Genomic DNA, 17,770 nt, shown 5'->3' with positions numbered 1-17,770 from the left:
ACTGCACGTGTACGTTTTTACTGGGAACTACGAGGGTTGCACTGAAAATGTCGGGAATAGAGAAAACTGTCGCATCTAGACAGTCAATCTTTATTTTAATGCATACTTAAACTCAAACTGACCACGCATATAAATTTTCTTTTGAAAGTAATCATTCTGTAATGCACACGGCTCATAATCCCAAAGTCCTTTTTGTATGGCGATTTTGGGGCCTTAGTGGTTTTGTATGAAATTCGTAGAGTAGCCAACGGAATTGAAGTTTTTTTTACATATATCTATATATAAAAGATTTTTTTACTGTTGTCATATGAATATTTAGGAATGTCGAAATCTGCCGATATGCAACTTTTTTGGCAGTCTTTTTAATTAACAGCACAAATGCGATCTTAAATTTTGACGTCGCTTTGGAATGACATGCTTCTTTAAGATCACCCATGGGATAAAATGAAAGTGACTTTCATATATAATTTTAACTGCAAACGAGCGTACGATGAACTCTAGTTCATAAAAAAATAACAGAAGCCCATTGTAACTTTTATTTGTTCGCTGAGGGCATATTGAAAACCGTTTAAAAATGTGATCCGAAAAATCACTTGGCCAAAAATTCAAATAATGTTCGACATACAATTTTCAAATTGTCAGTAAATTTTAAATATAAATGACAACCAAATGGAATATACCTTAAAAGTTTTATAAAGAGTTACATTTTTATAAATTATATGCCTCATTCTATTATGTTATTTCTAAGTGTCCCATTCCCGAATATTTCAGTGCGACCCTCGTAAATAAAATACTAGGAAATAAATTCTAGTTTTCTACAGTAGGGATTCGACAGGGTTACAAGGGGTTCTGGAGTAAAGGGCTAGATTTTTGATATATTAATTACCTTATGTGTATGAGGAATGTTATGAATGTGAAGGAAGCGAAAGAGGTATGTCAGGATCGTAGCAAGTGGAAATCCGTGGTTTCTGCCTACCCCTCCGGGAAATAGGCGTGATTATGTATGTATGTTACCTTAAATTTATAATTAATTACCTTAATCAATCATTTGTTCCAGCGGATCCTTAAAACGGCCTGTCAGTTGTTCGGAACTGTCAAAATTTTGTTCTAACTGACAGGCCGATACCGTCCGGCGGACTGTTAATCAGTGGGCCTCTTAACTACTTTGGACACGTGGCCAGACATGAGTCAGATAACTTGGAAAAAAGCATTGTGGTCGGCATGGTGGATGGAAGACGGGGTAATGGACACCGACTAGGTAGATTACTGTAAGGAAGGCCTGTCAGGGATCTATACAGATGCCTATTATTATTAGGACGGCGGAAAATCGTGCAGAATTTGGTGCACAAAACAATACCATTATGTGGTCGTAACCCTCAGTCATGTGATAACGAGGAAGAGAAAGCGCAGCGCAATCAATAGCCAAATATATGTGCCTTCAGACTTTTTAAGAGAACAGCAGATACCGGCGAATCATAAGGCCTCATTCAGGCCCCAGATTAATTTTCGGCGGGCCGGATTGTAAGAAATTTCATACAGACATTCATTAGTTTATTTTTCGGTGTTTCTTTTTCATTAGCGGCCTTAGGTAACCCTGCCTTAAGGGAAGCTTTATTGCCTTGGTCAATAGGAGCATTCTTTTTATCAATAATTCTTGGTTACTTAATACTTAAACGATACCTAACTGATAACCACTATAATAATTCCGTGGAAATATAGTAAGTAGGGTACACTGTACTATAATTCCTTGAAATCAGACATTCCAAAAGCCTTCATCAGAATTACGATATCAATATACTATTGTTTTCCCGTTTGTGAGTAACTTGTTATCAACGTACCACGCGCGATAACATACCTAACAAGCATAAAGTTAAAAAGGCCTATGTGCTTGAACATATAAGTCCTTGAAGGCCGTTTTACGTCTGAATGGAGGTAGCGCCAGACAGTCTTGGTGTGTAGGTGAGTCAGCGATGGAATTCTATAGATACCATTGTTAATTGGCCATTTGTGAATCTTATTTCAAGGGATTAAGGCATACGTTTGGTCAGGTAAGTGTTGATGTCGGTTTAAGGACACGTCAATTAATGTTACGCATTATTTATTTGTCAATGTTTTTTACACGTGATGTAATGGAGGGTTTTAAGGTATCGTACAAAGAGCAACACTCTCAACTGTCCATCGGTGGACCTTATGCCTTTTGTAATAAGGTTTACGAACTGTCAGTTAACAGTGTGGACCAGTTTCTTGACGATGTTTTGCTTCGCCAAAGATTATGTGGCAAGCCTAAGATGGAGTTCCGTGGCTACAGAGGCTCCAAAAAAGAAAAGGCGAGTTGAACCATGAGCTAAGGATTGCAAGCCGCACCGCACCCTAAAATCACTCTCCTACTACAACTTGTACTAATAATATTGTATATATTGTATTGTATTTTCTGCGATAATTAAGTAACTAAGTGAAATATTAATATACTTACATAGTATACTTACCTAAAGCCTGACCAGGAATATGATCACGCGCCATGTTGCGGAATTTCACTGGAACTATTTTTTTCACACTATACTGAACTGTCACCCTTGGGAATAACATCGCACTCTTGACTGATCATATATTACTGGTTAGACTTTAAAAAAGTGGATAGGTTAAATACCTGTTGCTGGGGCATCGACTGTACCACAGTGCACACTTTATTTTACTGAGCAATGTTAGACCTTAATTCGTTGCCACAAGACATACTACTGGTCAGTTAACTGTGTCCACGATATCAAAACTTATGTAAACACTTCACACTTAAGCACCGACATCGATTAGCAACCAGTGTTGGCATCAATCTGAACTAAATCAATCCGGATTGATCAATCGAATTGACGCGTCAATCCGAATTGATCAATCCGGATTGATCAATTCGAATTGATTCAATTCAGATTGACGCGTCAATCCGATTGAATCAATCGGAATTAACGCATCAATCCTCAATTCGGATTAAATCAATTCTCAATCTAGATTAACCATAGTCCCTAAGATTACTTTTCAAAGGTGTCCTTTTTTGAGACTTACTGGACTTAAAGTCGATATCTGAGATTCTCAGAGGTTCGAAAACATGTTGCTGATGTCAGTATTGACTGATGTCCCTTTTTGGGACATTTTTCGAAATTTGGCCGATTACGTTCATATTCGTAATCGATGTCGACTATAGGTCCCGAAAGATGTCCCTTCCATTTCGGGACATTTTTATAAATTATTCGTTGGCACTTTAAAACGATATCTGAGATTTCCAAAGGTTCACATGGTAGGTAACATGTTTCCGACGGCAATAAAGACGTAGTTTCCTTTTTTTTTGGACATTTATGGGACATTTCTTAAAATTAACCGATTGCGTTCAAAATCGATATCTGAGGTGCCCAAAGGTTTCTAAACATGTTTCTGACGGCAATGCCGAGAAATGACTTTTTACCTACGCTAAGGTTCCAAATCATGTTTGCGACGGTAATATTCCGAGATGCCCTGTTTTGGGACATTTTGGGACATTTCTTGAAACCAACCGATTGCGTTCAAAATTTATATCTGAGGTGCCCAAAGGTTGCCCAAAAGAATGATTTATTATTATTGAATGCCTTGCGAGTATTACAGTAAGTATCGGGATATCCCCCGGTATTCACTGTAATACTGGCAAGGCTTTATATATTGAACTTTACTTGTTATTATGGATATTATTTATTCATTTATCTCACAATAACAATCTGTCATAAAAACATAACAAGCATGAAATGAAATCGAAGGGAGCCCGTAATATGATATTTTTTTATTGATTTAGACATAATTATAATATCGTATAGAAGTTATCTTACAGATGTATTCTCATAATTATTTTTTATCCATTAATCTTGCACACGAAAATAACAAAGTGAAATTTTTAAACCCACATAACATTGTTCTAGAATAAAAAAATGTACCTATAGATATTCAATGTTAACCTTTACGACAAATAATAGTTGGTAAATGTTACTTACCGTAAGAACAACTGCGATATCCAATCCTCAAAGTCACGCCAAGTTAATCGTATGAAACAGTCCAGAAGTAAATCCAAAAGTCCGTATAACAAGCCAACGCCAAAAGAAAATCCACAGTCTAATTTAAAACAAACACACACAGTCACACACCAACAAACAACAAGGGTTGAAGACCGAATGTCTTATCTCTACTGGACTCAAACTGGACACCACTAGAACAATAAAAGGATTAGAATCATGCTATCTCTTTCGCACTCGTACGTTTTTAGAACGCATCTTGTTATCAGCAGGGTGGCGTAATGCAGGTAGTAAAGTAAGTACGCGGCTAAAGTGTAGAATCTAAATATTGCCGTTGAAACCATGTTTTGCACCTCAGATATCGATTTTGAATGCAAGCAGTCACTTTCAAAGAATGTCACTAAAATGTCCCAAAACAGGACACCTTTCAATATTGCAGTTGAAAAGATGTTTAGATACCTCTGGTTACCTCAGATATCGATTTTCAACGCAATCGGGTAATTTCTAGAAATGTCCCAAAAAAGGGCATCTCTCAATATTTCCCTCGGAAACAAGTTTCGAAACCTTTGGGCACCTCAGATATCGATTTTGAACGATATTGGTTAATTTCAAGGAAAGTCCCGAAAATGTTCCAAAAAGGACATCCTTTATATTGCCGTCGGAAACATGTTTCGGAACCTTTGGTAAACTCAGACACCGCTTTTGAACGTATTTGGCTAGTTTCGAAAAATGGCCTAGATAAAAAGGACATTAGGTAGGTACATGCAAAGTAATCGTCAATCCGAATTGACGATTGAGGATTGAGGATTGACCGATCAGTTCGAATTAACGATTAGTAATCGTCAATCCTCAATCAGTAGATTTTGAATTAGTTTCGTCAATCGTCAATCGTCAATTCGGATTGATCGGTCAATCCTCAATCGTCAATCGTCAATTCGAATTGATTTTTTGCCAACACTGTTAGCAACTTAGTGCTAACATAGTAACAAACGCTGGGAAGCCCTGTGGATGTTACCTAATATTGCCTATCCCCATAACAAGCGAAACGGGTCTGTTAATATAGCAAGTGAGACCTACGGATTTCGAATCAATAACAAGTATGTCTAATTAAAAATTACGCATATAACCTCCTAAGGCCCAAGGTCCTATAGTACTTTTTCAGTTCAATGAAATTTAAATCATATCCGATTGGAACAGAGTTGCTTTTGCTTTGTTTCGTTCAGTTTTTGAACAACGCAAAATCAACTCTATTTCCTACACTAAAGGTTCAAATTTACTACAGAAATTACAGTATGACATTTATTTCACCAGCGTAAAATAGGTCATTCTGAATGTTCAGTATGAGACCAACGCCCAAATCGCGAAAATTTGTCTGTTTCATACATTCCAGCCGATTTCTTTTTAAGGCAATATGAATGGGGCCAGTACAGCGGTGTGACACCGTTACAACGCGATTGGTTGATGAGTTCGCGGCACGCGCGCGATTGGTCGCAACTAGTTGCGCGATTGGCTTGAATTCGTGACTGACACCACACCGCTGATGTACTAGTACCATTTAAGTGCCCGTAAGGCCCGTCCTTAGCTATTATGCGTTAATGCTGGTGGTTAACATTTCAGCCTGTATATACTAGGATACTTGAATTCATCGTCTCAAGCATAATTGTCTTAACGATGCGAGTTTTCAAGCCAAGTAGGAAGGAATTTAAATCAAGGCCGGCGGTAAGAAATGAAGGCCGAATCTTTTATGACCGCATACCGTCGCATGCATGACTAAATATGGAGCATAACGTTAGGTACTGGTGGAAGGTCGACGCCGAAGATCAACTGGCCCACTGATTAACAGTCCGCCGGATGGTATCTGCCTCTCAGTTGTTCGGAACTGTCAACTTTTTGTTCTAACTGACATGACAGGCCGATTCCGTCCGGCGGACTGTTAATCAGTGGGCTCGTTTAACCACTTTTTTCACGACTGCCCAAAAAAAGGAGTGTATTTTTTTAGCCGTATATGTTGATTTTAACTGCGCAGTTAAAAAATCGTTAAATGGATTTGGTTAGTTTGGTCCACGTTCATGATATAATTGTACTGTATGTATGTATGAACTCTTTATTGTACAAAACACACATTTATGGCACAGGATAGGTAGTACAAAGGCGAACCTATCCCTTTAAGGGATTTCTTCCAGTTAAGCTTTGATAGTGCTAATCATCATCATCATCATCATCTCAGCCATAAGACGTCCACTGCTGAACATAGGCCTCCCCCTTATGGGGGGTGAATGCCATAATCGCCACGCTTGGCAGGCGGGTTGGAGATCGCAGTCGAGTACACCGAATTTGAGGGACGCTGCTGCCCGTCCACCGGTGGTCTTGGACGTAGTTTAAGGACATACCCGGGTCCCATTGTAGTTGTACGAATTTTCTTAATCTGACAGACAAGTTCGAAACACATTCTCCATATGGTAGGCTACCATAAGGGCTATAAAGACAAATTTTCTGATCGCACCCAATTTTCAGGACATTATCTAGTTAAATTCCAAACTTAAAAATTGTCACGTCTCGAAAACTTCGGTACAGCCGCCATCAGATATATCGGAGCGGCCAAGGTGTTCACAATATCTGAACATGCACTCTATCGCCCTGACAATAGAGACGTGTTCAGATATTTGTGAGCGCCTTGACCGCTCCGATATATCTGATGGCAACTGTAAATCTGGCCGCCTTACACGACACTATACTGTCGTGTCGTAATGGTGTATTGGCCCATGTATGGTAAAAGTGGTAACGGTCTGAGATGCGTACTTTAACGTGTGGGCAGATTCGCGAACACACGTGACTGTTTATGGTAATGCGTTAAGTTTCTATCATAACAAAATACGTTACGCAGATACCTGTTTATGGTATCTTGCTCTGTCCATGAAAACAACTACAGTGAATCAAAAGAAAACGCCAAATAAGCACTAAGACCACGTGAGTGGCAAATACGACATTACAGTCAGACATTCTAGAGTTCTAGACACAGGCAATAAATCTAGACGGCTGTCAAAACACAGACGAAGCCCTTTACTCGCATTCCACCTGCAAATACGGCTGGGTTCAATGAACTCTTAGTGGAAAACACCAAAATTCAAATATAGAAGCTTGCGTTTACACCTTTGAACATACAATCTAACGCCTTGACACTAATCGTATTTGGATAGATAATTATAGTCTGACAAACACAACTTGTCAGTCAGTAAGAACCAGGAAAATTATACTCATCCCTTTCTTTTGGGTGCTAGTCATAGCGAAAACGTCCGTCTGGGTGTCCCAGATACCGCTGGAGAGACGAAGCAGACCAGAAGACCTGCCCGCCCTCGGAATACCCAACTGGCGTGAAGTGGCGCAGAATACGGTAGAGTGGCGCTCTCTTGTGTCAGAGGCCAAGAATTTTTTTGGGTTACTGAGCCAGTGATGAATGTATGTATGTATCGATCCGGAAATACCGCAGGCGACGGTTCAGTCTACAGTTTAGCCGTACTGCGTATCGTCGTACAGCTAAACTGTAGTAGTCAAAGACGAGGCCATGTCACGAGAACGTATCTAGATATATAACATTCCGCCTGTAACGGCCAGAGTTCAACGAAACACTTACGGCGACTTTCACTACATGTGGAGAATTATGATTCGATTGCGATGTCGCTTATTGTTTAGGAATCGATTCAATTATAGGTATAGCTAACTAAAGCATTGTGTTAGAGCCGGACTAAGGGTGCCGTTCTGAGGCGAATACCTACTTGAGAAGATGAGAGGAATCAACCAATAGCACTGGTTGTAAGACATCTCTTCTCTGCTCGGCCGGATTACAGCCAATCCTATTAGTTACCCATAAGCGCTGGTGGCCTAGCGGTGAGAGCGTGCGACTTGCAATCTGGAGGTCGCGGGTTCAAACCCCGGCTCGTACCAATGAGTTTTTCGGAACATGTACGAAATGTCATTTGACATTTACCAGTCGCTTTTCGGTGAAGGAAAACATCGTGAGGAAACCGGACTAATCCCAATAAGGCCTAGTTTACCCTCTGGGTTGGAAGGTTCAGATGGCAGTCGCTTTCGTAAAAACTAGTGCCTACGCCAAATCATGGGATTAGTTGTCAAGCGGACCCCAGGCTCTCATGAGCCGTGGCGAAATGCCGGGATAACGCCAGGAAGAAGAGACTCGGGGCTGTTAAACTATGCTGGGGACCTTGGGAACATAAGAATTAAGGGCCTTTTTGGAAAGTAAAGAAAGCGAATTAAACTAAAAATGCTCTACTATGATCTTATGGTAATCAAATATACTGTTACTGTCTGTCCTTCGGGGCCCTCTGAGGAAGGGGGCCCTGGGCACGGGCCCCGTGTGCCCTTATGATAAAGACGGTACTGCCCCAGTGCAAACGCATTCTAACTCTGCAAAGACTTGGCAATAGTAAAATAAGCTATAAGACGAAAATGTTTTACATCATTTTTTTTTTATTATTATTAATGGGCTTACTCATGGCCACAGACTAGCCGAGGCGTAGACGTGGCCTACGATGGAGCGAGCTCGCCCAAGTTGTTTGCTTTATTGTGCAAGATATAATAAAAATGCAGATGACTGTATTTAAGTAACACAAAAGTGGATAACGATTTTAAAAGGGCAAGTATGTATACAAGTATACAATGGGTTAAACAATACACTGCTCTTAATTAACCTTTATTGCAACATCGTAATTGTCTTCGGAATTAAGAATATGTATTTAAATTGTTGCAGGTAATTTTATTTATTTATTTACTGGTATATTTTTTTACTGCTCATTCTCTGTATCTTCAGGTATTTAAATAAAAGTAAACAAAATTAGGTATTTAGGTAAATTTAGGTATTTAAATAAAAGTAGATGAAAACATTACATGATCAAATAATGCAGGTTAAAGTCAGGATGTTCAGTGACAGATCCAGGTGGTTTTGTATTTGGTTGGTTAACATTTATTATGTTATAACATATAACAAATTATTTGTTAACTTTTATTTAAATACCTAAAGATACAGAGTATAGATATACTTGCGTTTATTAGCATTTAGAATTTCAGCATTAGTCATCATTACTCATAATAATATAATATATGCTGATTGTATGACATATTCAATACAGACAGTAACTAACTATAGCTGACTGATAAGTTGATAACTTTGTTATCAAACTATTTGCAAAGATTGTTGTAATTTCTTGTTATGACTAATTGATAAGATATATTTCCTATGTTGATGAAAACCCCATTTTTAAAGGAAAGCAAAGACAAAAACCTGCTCACAATGTTTCAAGTAAATTGGTAAAGAATTACGAGCTGTAGAGGAGAACATCTGGATATATGAAAGCATTTTTACCCAAGCTGAAATCGAGACCTTCACTAACGCTTCTGGGCAATAATAATGGAATAAGCTGGAAGATCAGCACCGACTTTAGGGCTTTAGCATAATGCTGAGGCGTAAACTATATACTTTGTTTTAAATATATATTTTGTAACACAATACGAGGGGCGGCTGAATAGTAATCTACCTAAGTATGAAATAAAAGACTGTAGTGTCCAGTTTTATTTTATTTTTCTATGTAGTCCCCTTCGAGGGAAATGCACTTATTACATTTGTCAAATAATGACATTAACCCATGAAAAAAAAAATCTTTTGGTTTGTCGTCAAAAAAGTCCGTTACAGCAGCCTTCATCTCATCATCAGTAGAAAATTTTCTGCCTCGGAGGTCTTTCTTCAGATTTCGGAAGAGAAAATAGTCGCAGGGGGCTAGGTCTGGACTATACGGTGGGTGGTCAATGGTACCGAAGCCTAATTCTTTCATAACCAGCTACGTTGTGCGGGCAGTATGGACAGGTGCGTTATCGTGTAACATCAAAATTCCTTTGCTTAATTTGCCTCTCCTTTTTTCTTTTATTGCATCCCTTAACTGGCGTAGCAGGTTAGAATAATATTCGGCATTCATGGTAGTTCTTTTTGGTAAATAATCAATCATTAATATTCCTTCTATATCCCAGAACACCGTAGCCATAAGTTTGCCAGCTGACGGTCGAACTTTAAACTTCCTAGGAGGCTTCTCGTCTTTGAACTTCCATTGTAAAGACTCTTGCTTACTTTCTGGGTCCCACTGTCTGATCCAGGTCTCATCACACGTCACTACTTTTGACATAATTTCTTCTTCTTTCCCCCGACTCATGTTCAAAAAGTCCTTACAACATTTCACCCGTCTGTCCATGTCAAAAGGCGTTAACATTCTGGGGACCCAGCGCGCACTCACCTTAGACATGTTCAAATGTGTATGAATTATTTCATTAACTCTCTCTTTACTTATGCCCACATCTCGGGCTATCTCCCACTGCTTCACCCGTCGGTCTTCTAGAATTATTTTTTTTACTTTGGCTACATTTTCCTCCGTAACCGCAAAAATCGGCCTTCCACTACGGGGGTCATCCTCCAAGCTTTCACGACCAATTTTAAATTGCTTGGACCAAAATTTTATAGTGAATTCTGAAGGGCACGAATCACCAAACACACGCAACATACGCTCTCGGATATGCGAGGGCGTATTTCCTTCTTTTGTTAAGAATTTGATCACTGCACGGTGCTCAATTTTAACCAGGGACCGTTACCGGTATTCTGACTACAGGTTATTATTGAGGTATAACCGGTGTAATTTGAATTTGGGTATTTATATCACTTAAGCTCCGAATAGAGGTATTCGAATACCGGTATTCAATAGTGTTATCGGTTTAGCCAATTGACAACAAATACCACTATTTGATAGTTTACTCCTAAAGCTATTACCGGTAATAAGTAAGTGCCAATACCGGTTGTAGTAGTACCACGATTCGTTCCTTCGCTACTCGTCAAGGACGTTGTCCGGCCCGCTTGTAAAGTTGTAAATACTTAAGATTCGGATCTTAGAATGCCCGTTTTCATGTTGCTGGTGAAATTAGCTGTTAGGTGATGATTTTGACGAATACATTTTTAATAGCGTTCATTTGATTCTCTTAATTGTTGATTTAATTGTATTTTATTATGTATGTAGTTTATAATCTCAAAGATATGAGCGCTGATTAGACGTGCGCGCCGCCGCCATAAGGAGTACGCGCGCCGCCGCCGCCGCCGGTAGTTTAAAATTCGCGCCGAATATTTTTTTATGCAGCGTTAAAATATGTAATAGGTTATAGTCCGATAAGAAATAGTTGAAAATTATTGCGGGCGCCACTTCCTACGTAACTCTCACATTTTTGACGTAAACTACTTACTTAAAAATGGCAATAATTACGTACTTACGGAATTTTTCTGGTTATATAATTGAATTCTACTATTTTATGTCGCACCAACACCATACTAAGTCATTATTCGTCTTATTACAACGTAATGAACCAAATAGATAAAAAAATATTATTACGGATTTTTTTTCCTGTGCGTTCATCAAGACATCAAGAGACAGACCCGATTTCATTTTAGAAAGTTCTTACGAAAATATTGATAAAATTACATGCATTATTGTATACCATTGTTCAGATGTTGCTGCATCCTACGATACCCCGCTAAGTTTGATTTAATGTTAATAAAATGACGCCAATGACTGGTAAAATTTTACCACCTACGAGCTATATACTTTTTGGAAAAATATAAAAATAGTAGGTTTTACTTTAGTTCATAACATAAGTTGACATTATCAGTAAGTGTATTTGTAATTAAAAGCAATTATTCTATATTAATTAAAAAAAAAAAACATGATATTGACAAAAAAAAACCTTATGCATATAAAGTACTGTATATTCGGCAACGTCCAAAATACTAGACGTCTTTTCATTATGCAGCGTATCTTTTTATTTACACCGAACCTGGCAACATCCAACATATTTGTCATACCTATGTTTTTTTCGAAACTATTATAAATAGATTTTTTTCATGATTTTTCTACAATAAACAACCACATACCTAATAAGATAATAACACCGAAAAAATGATACTAACACAGTTTTTTAAGATTTTTTTCCCTTGTCGATTTAAGGGTTAAGCATGACTTTTCATTATACGTCTTATAATTGAAAAGTTGAAAAATTCCACGCCGCCGCCGTGGATTTTTTGGTGGCGCGCCGTTGCCCAATTATTTTCGACCGGCGCGCACGTCTAGCGCCGCCCGATAGGCATTTAGCCGGCGACGGTTCGCCGGTCAAAATTGCTTGGCGGTGGCGGCGAATCGGCGGCGTAGCCTTGAAAACTTGGTTTATGCGAAGAGAATTCAAACCTTTTAATTTCAAGGATTATTTATTGAATTATGGTAGGAAAAAAGTTTTTCATGCCATGAACTGTAGATAAGCAGCACAATGAACATCTTTATATTGTGAGGTTACTGTTAATTGAATTTATCACTAATTCACTACACCTTATAAAACAAAGTCTCCCGCCGCGTCTGTCTGTAACTATATGAATGTATGTTCACGATGAACTCAAAACCTACTCAACTGATTTTCATGCGGATTTCAGCTATCAATAGAAAGATTTTTGAGGAAGCTTTAGTTTAGGTGTACAATTTGTTAAGGTTTTGTGTTATCCGTGCGAAATCAGTGCGGGTAGCTATAGTCAAATATAATAGTTATTATATGTACGTATCGCCAGGAGAGGTGAATGATTACACACACTGCGCGCACAGAGTACCTACTAATCGAAAAAATAGTATGAATGAATCAATGAGTGAATGCGACTTAAACGTACGATATTAAAAGCCTATAAAAAAAACCTTCAAGAAACTTTTTTACAGTTGATATCAACTTGATATTGGTACGAAATACGGAAGCCTAAAAAGAATATTAATTTCAAAATCTCACTGTCATTACATGATTTTGTTGTTGTGTGCGTGACTTCAACTATCGTGCTCATACCTTTACATTCAATTGTTGAGGATATGTTCTGGAATAGACGTATTAGGTTAGACTCCATATCACCTATTTCTTATTCATTGACATTGCCTGGCCACCGAATCGCTAACTACTGCCACATGTTTAGCTTAAGCATAGACAAGAGAAAGCATGCAGTCTAATATATATTAGCCAAAAAAGTTATATATCCGAACTTAATATAAGGTGCTAACAAATTAGCTACCAATATTTTTACAGCTGATAATACTCGACTCCTGGAGTATATTTAAGTATGAAACATTTAGGTTTTATGATGTTCTTTGAGAAAATTGGAAAACAAATTTGCTACGTAAAAACACCCTGTTAATGAGATAATTAAATGAGACCTCTTTTTAACTGGTCACTTCACGTTGATAAATGAAATGACACGTTGATGATAATGACATTTAACACAAACAATTGTTGGCAAAACAGAAAGTGTTAAACATCTTGTCAGTTAAATCATAGACAAATATAGTAAGCATAGAGTGCTCACTCCATACATCAGTTTTGGTACCAAAAAGACTATTATTTTCGTAATTGACATTTAGCATCGAGTAGCGGAATTATCAGTACAGTACAGTAGATGTCTCAAATGTCGCGACTCACGAAAATTGTATTGAACAACTATTTACAACTAATATTAAAGCAGAAGGAGTTGAAAATAAGTTCCAGTTAATTCTTGTTTAATATTCGCTGAAAGTTGTTGAGCATTAGACTTTTCGGTCGGTGCAACATCTATTGTCAAGTAGCAGTACTGATAATTCCGTTACTCGATACTAATGTTGACTACGAAAAGAATAGTATTTTTGGTACCAAAACTGATGTATGGAGTGAGCATGAGCACTCTATGTATTTTTTCTTTATGTGGTTAAATGCACGTAATGATTATTTTTAATTAATTTTATTAATATAATTTTAATTTATTTTTTTGTTCGGTAAATAAAACAAAAATATGATATGAAAAGTTTTCTTGATTTCTATTTAAAGTTAACTGTTTTTATATAAAGTACCATCTCTTAAAATATCGATACCTACAGCTTGGCAAAAAAGAGTAGAAATTAAAAAGTGGCAACATTGTAGTGTCGTCCCTTTCAAACCAATTTATATAAGAAAACGGGACGACACTACAGTGTTGCCACTTTTTAATTTCTACTCTTTTTTGCCAAGCTGTAATTTGTTAGCACCTTATATAAAAGCAATAAATTCCCGATCAAACTAATCTGCATAGCATTTGCAACGACAACGTGTGTAAATATCATCGTTAATGTCAAATTTCTATGAAAATATGACGTTTATATTATAATAACACTCCCTCACTTTGTTCTGTTCAAATCGGTGCAAAGTTAGCTTAGACAGACTCTAGTATCTAACAAGGTCACGCCGATGCCACGGCGATAGCGCAGTGTCGGCAGCGGCGACGCGAAAATTTTGGCGGCGGCGGCGGCGCGAAAATTTTGATGGCGGCGGCGGCGCGCCGGCGCGGCGCTCATATTTCATATGGAAATGTTTTCTGGGGTTAATTCTTTTCATTAATTCATTCATTAACCTCGTGCTTTGAAACGGTCGCATTTTCGAACCACTTGCTACGCTCGTGGTTAAATTATGAAATATTTCGCTTGTACTGCGATCAATATTAGCATGAGGACTTAACAACAACTTTAACCTCTTGTCGCAAAGTTTTTGGTTACTCTTTGATCAAGTGCAATGAATACCGGTATTAAATACGATAACCATTACCGGTATACTGAATACCTGTTATTATTGAGGTATTAATGAATACCGGTATTTCATTATGTCAATTAGTGTAGTTTAGCGATAAAGACAAAAACGGAATGACAGCAATACCTCTAATTCGAATATAGGTATAACATTTTAACCGGTATTCGTTTGACAGTTTATATACAGGTATTTAATAAAACCGGTTATACGGTCCCTGATTTTAACTATTTTGATTTTTTCACCCGACATCTTGCATAAATTCGAAAATTGTACACAAATGGCATTTACGGAAACAAATGAATGTCACAAAATTTGAAAAAAGAATAAATAACGAATAAAATTGCATTGCAACCAGTAACATATTTTAATATTTTTTTGACCAAGGAGATTACTATTCAGCCGCCCCTCGTATGTTTGTATAAAACGTAGTTTGCCATGAATAAATGATTCTTTTGAATATTAGTTAGCATGATTATTACCAGACATCATAAATTTTATAGCATATTCGGTGCAGCAGAGTGTTAACGGAATTGGCTTAAACAATTTCAACCCTAATTATTAATTAGCGTTAATTACGTTAATATGTATTAACTTTAATTTACCATTTCCGTTGGAATTATCTATACCAATTCCAACGGAAATGGTAAATTAAAGTTAATACATATTAACGTAATTAACGCTAATTAATAATTAGGGTTGAAATTGTTTAAGCCAATTCCGTTAACACTCTGCTGCACCGAATATGCTATAAAATTTATGATGTCTGGTAATAATCATGCTAACTAATATTCAAAAGAATCATTTATTCATGGCAAACTACGTTTTATACAAACATATTGTGTTACAAAATATATATTTAAAACAAAGTATATAGTTTACGCCTCAGCATTATGCTAAAGCCCTAAAGCCCTAAAGTCGGTGCTGATCTTCCAGCTTATTCCATTATTATTGCCCAGAAGCGTTAGTGAAGGTCTCGATTTCAGCTTGGGTAAAAATGCTTTCATATATCCAGATGTTCTCCTCTACAGCTCGTAATTCTTTACCAATTTACTTGAAACATTGTGAGCAGGTTTTTGTCTTTGCTTTCCTTTAAAAATGGGGTTTTCATCAACATAGGAAATATATCTTATCAATTAGTCATAACAAGAAATTACAACAATCTTTGCAAATAGTTTGATAACAAAGTTATCAACTTATCAGTCAGCTATAGTTAGTTACTGTCTGTATTGAATATGTCATACAATCAGCATATATTATATTATTATGAGTAATGATGACTAGAAATATATATTTATATATTTTGTAACACAATATGTTTGTATAAAACGTAGTTTGCCATGAATAAATGATTCTTTTGAATATTAGTTAGCATGATTATTACCAGACATCATAAATTTTATAGCATATTCGGTGCAGCAGAGTGTTAACGGAATTGGCTTAAACAATTTCAACCCTAATTATTAATTAGCGTTAATTACGTTAATATGTATTAACTTTAATTTACCATTTCCGTTGGAATTATCTATACCAATTCCATTAAACACCCTGCTGCACAAAGAATGCTATAAAATTTACAATGTCTGATTATTACTTACTTAAAAATGTTGAGACTCTTAATGCATGAACAGATTGTATGTATTACGAATCAACTGCAAACCACAGAGTATCTCTTACACAGGGTATCATATTGAGTATTGAATTACATTGTGGGTGGATGCTTCTAGAATGTGGTATTTATAAAGCATTTTTTTGTGGTTAAAACATAGCAGATTCATTTGCCTCCTATATCAAAAAAACTAGCCAAGTCCAAGTTGGACTCGCGCACTAAGGATTCCATACTATTACACAGAAAACGGCAATAAAAATCACGTTTGTTGTATGGGAGTCCCACTTTAACACTTTCGCAACCGGGCAAAAAACGGTGCACTACCCCAGAAACCGGTCGTCTATATCTGCATACAAAAGAACCCGCTGGGCGGGTTGTTCGGCATCTGAGCAAACATTACGAGTGCCTACCAAGTACCAGGCGGCTTCTCGGTAGTCAAAGTGTTAATATTTATTTTATTTTGTTTTTAGTATTTGTTGTTATAGTGGCAACAGAAATATATCATCTGTGAAAATTTCAACTGTTTAGCTATCACGATTACAGCCTGGTGATTGACAGACGGACAGCGGAGTCTTAGTAATAGGATCCCGTTTTTACCCTTTGGGTACGGAACCCTAAAAAGGGACCTGATAGGGTGTTCGAAAGATTTATGCTGATTCCCTTAACAACAAAGTATTTAAAAAAAAACCTCGGTTGTTTTGGTCATCCTACTCCATTTATGCAATATTTTTCAGTATTTCAAAATACAAACAATACTTCCCAGCCTTCAGCCAACGTTATTTAAGCCGTTTGGAACGTTTTCAACGCTGGCATAATATCCTAATTAGCGCAAATAACACTCCCACAACGATTACGAACTCCGTATTACATTACCAATTTTAGACGATGACACTACATCACTATAACTCAAGGTTACGAGGATTTCACGCAACTAGAGCAGCAGAAAATGTTCCAGAACAAATTTCGAAATAAGAATACCCATTATGAACCTGCTAATCACATTCCGCTAGACCGTAAACTAAATTAGACAATGCGTTTCGATCAAATAAATGCGACAGGTGTTTTAAATAAATACGCAAAAACCACTTACGTTGTTTATCAGCTTTATATCACCTTCACATCCATTAAGCACTTACACGAACAATAAAATATGTAAATTAATAATTTGAAAACATGAAACACGGATTATTTACAATTATACAATATTTACAAATAGTCCACTTTCTACACAGCGCGACACTTGTGAAAAACCATAGACTAAACAGATGATTGACGGAAGTGCAAGAAAGGGACAGGTATAATAGTGATGTGGGTGATTTCAACTGTCGATAAATTTATCGACAGCTGATTTTGTTTATTGACATTGACTAACAGGTTTAATAGAGTCGGACCAAGAAAAGACTGCAGTGGATTTGATAATAATTTCATAGAAGTTTGACGTTTAAAATAACACGTGCACTGCGTGGGCTATCAAATCCGCTGCAGA

The 17,770-nt window shown here is 37.2% G+C and overlaps 1 protein-coding gene across 1 annotated transcript in view; it reads right to left on the bottom strand.

Moving 5' to 3' along the window:
• Window positions 1–17,556, bottom strand: part of LOC134669370 (OTU domain-containing protein 7B-like) — a 46,853-nt gene extending 29,297 nt beyond the window's left edge. The window contains exon 1 of the mRNA XM_063526886.1: window positions 17,375–17,556. The gene's annotated coding sequence lies outside the window, so the exon portion shown is untranslated. The remainder of the gene's footprint in view (window positions 1–17,374) is intronic.
• Window positions 17,557–17,770: the final 214 nt, after the last annotated feature.

This window comes from Cydia fagiglandana, chromosome 12 (assembly GCF_963556715.1).
Source record: "Cydia fagiglandana chromosome 12, ilCydFagi1.1, whole genome shotgun sequence".
Lineage (NCBI taxonomy): Eukaryota > Metazoa > Arthropoda > Insecta > Lepidoptera > Tortricidae > Cydia > Cydia fagiglandana.
The sequence above is the reverse complement of the archived record's forward strand: the minus strand, read 5'-3'. Positions and strand labels throughout refer to the sequence as shown.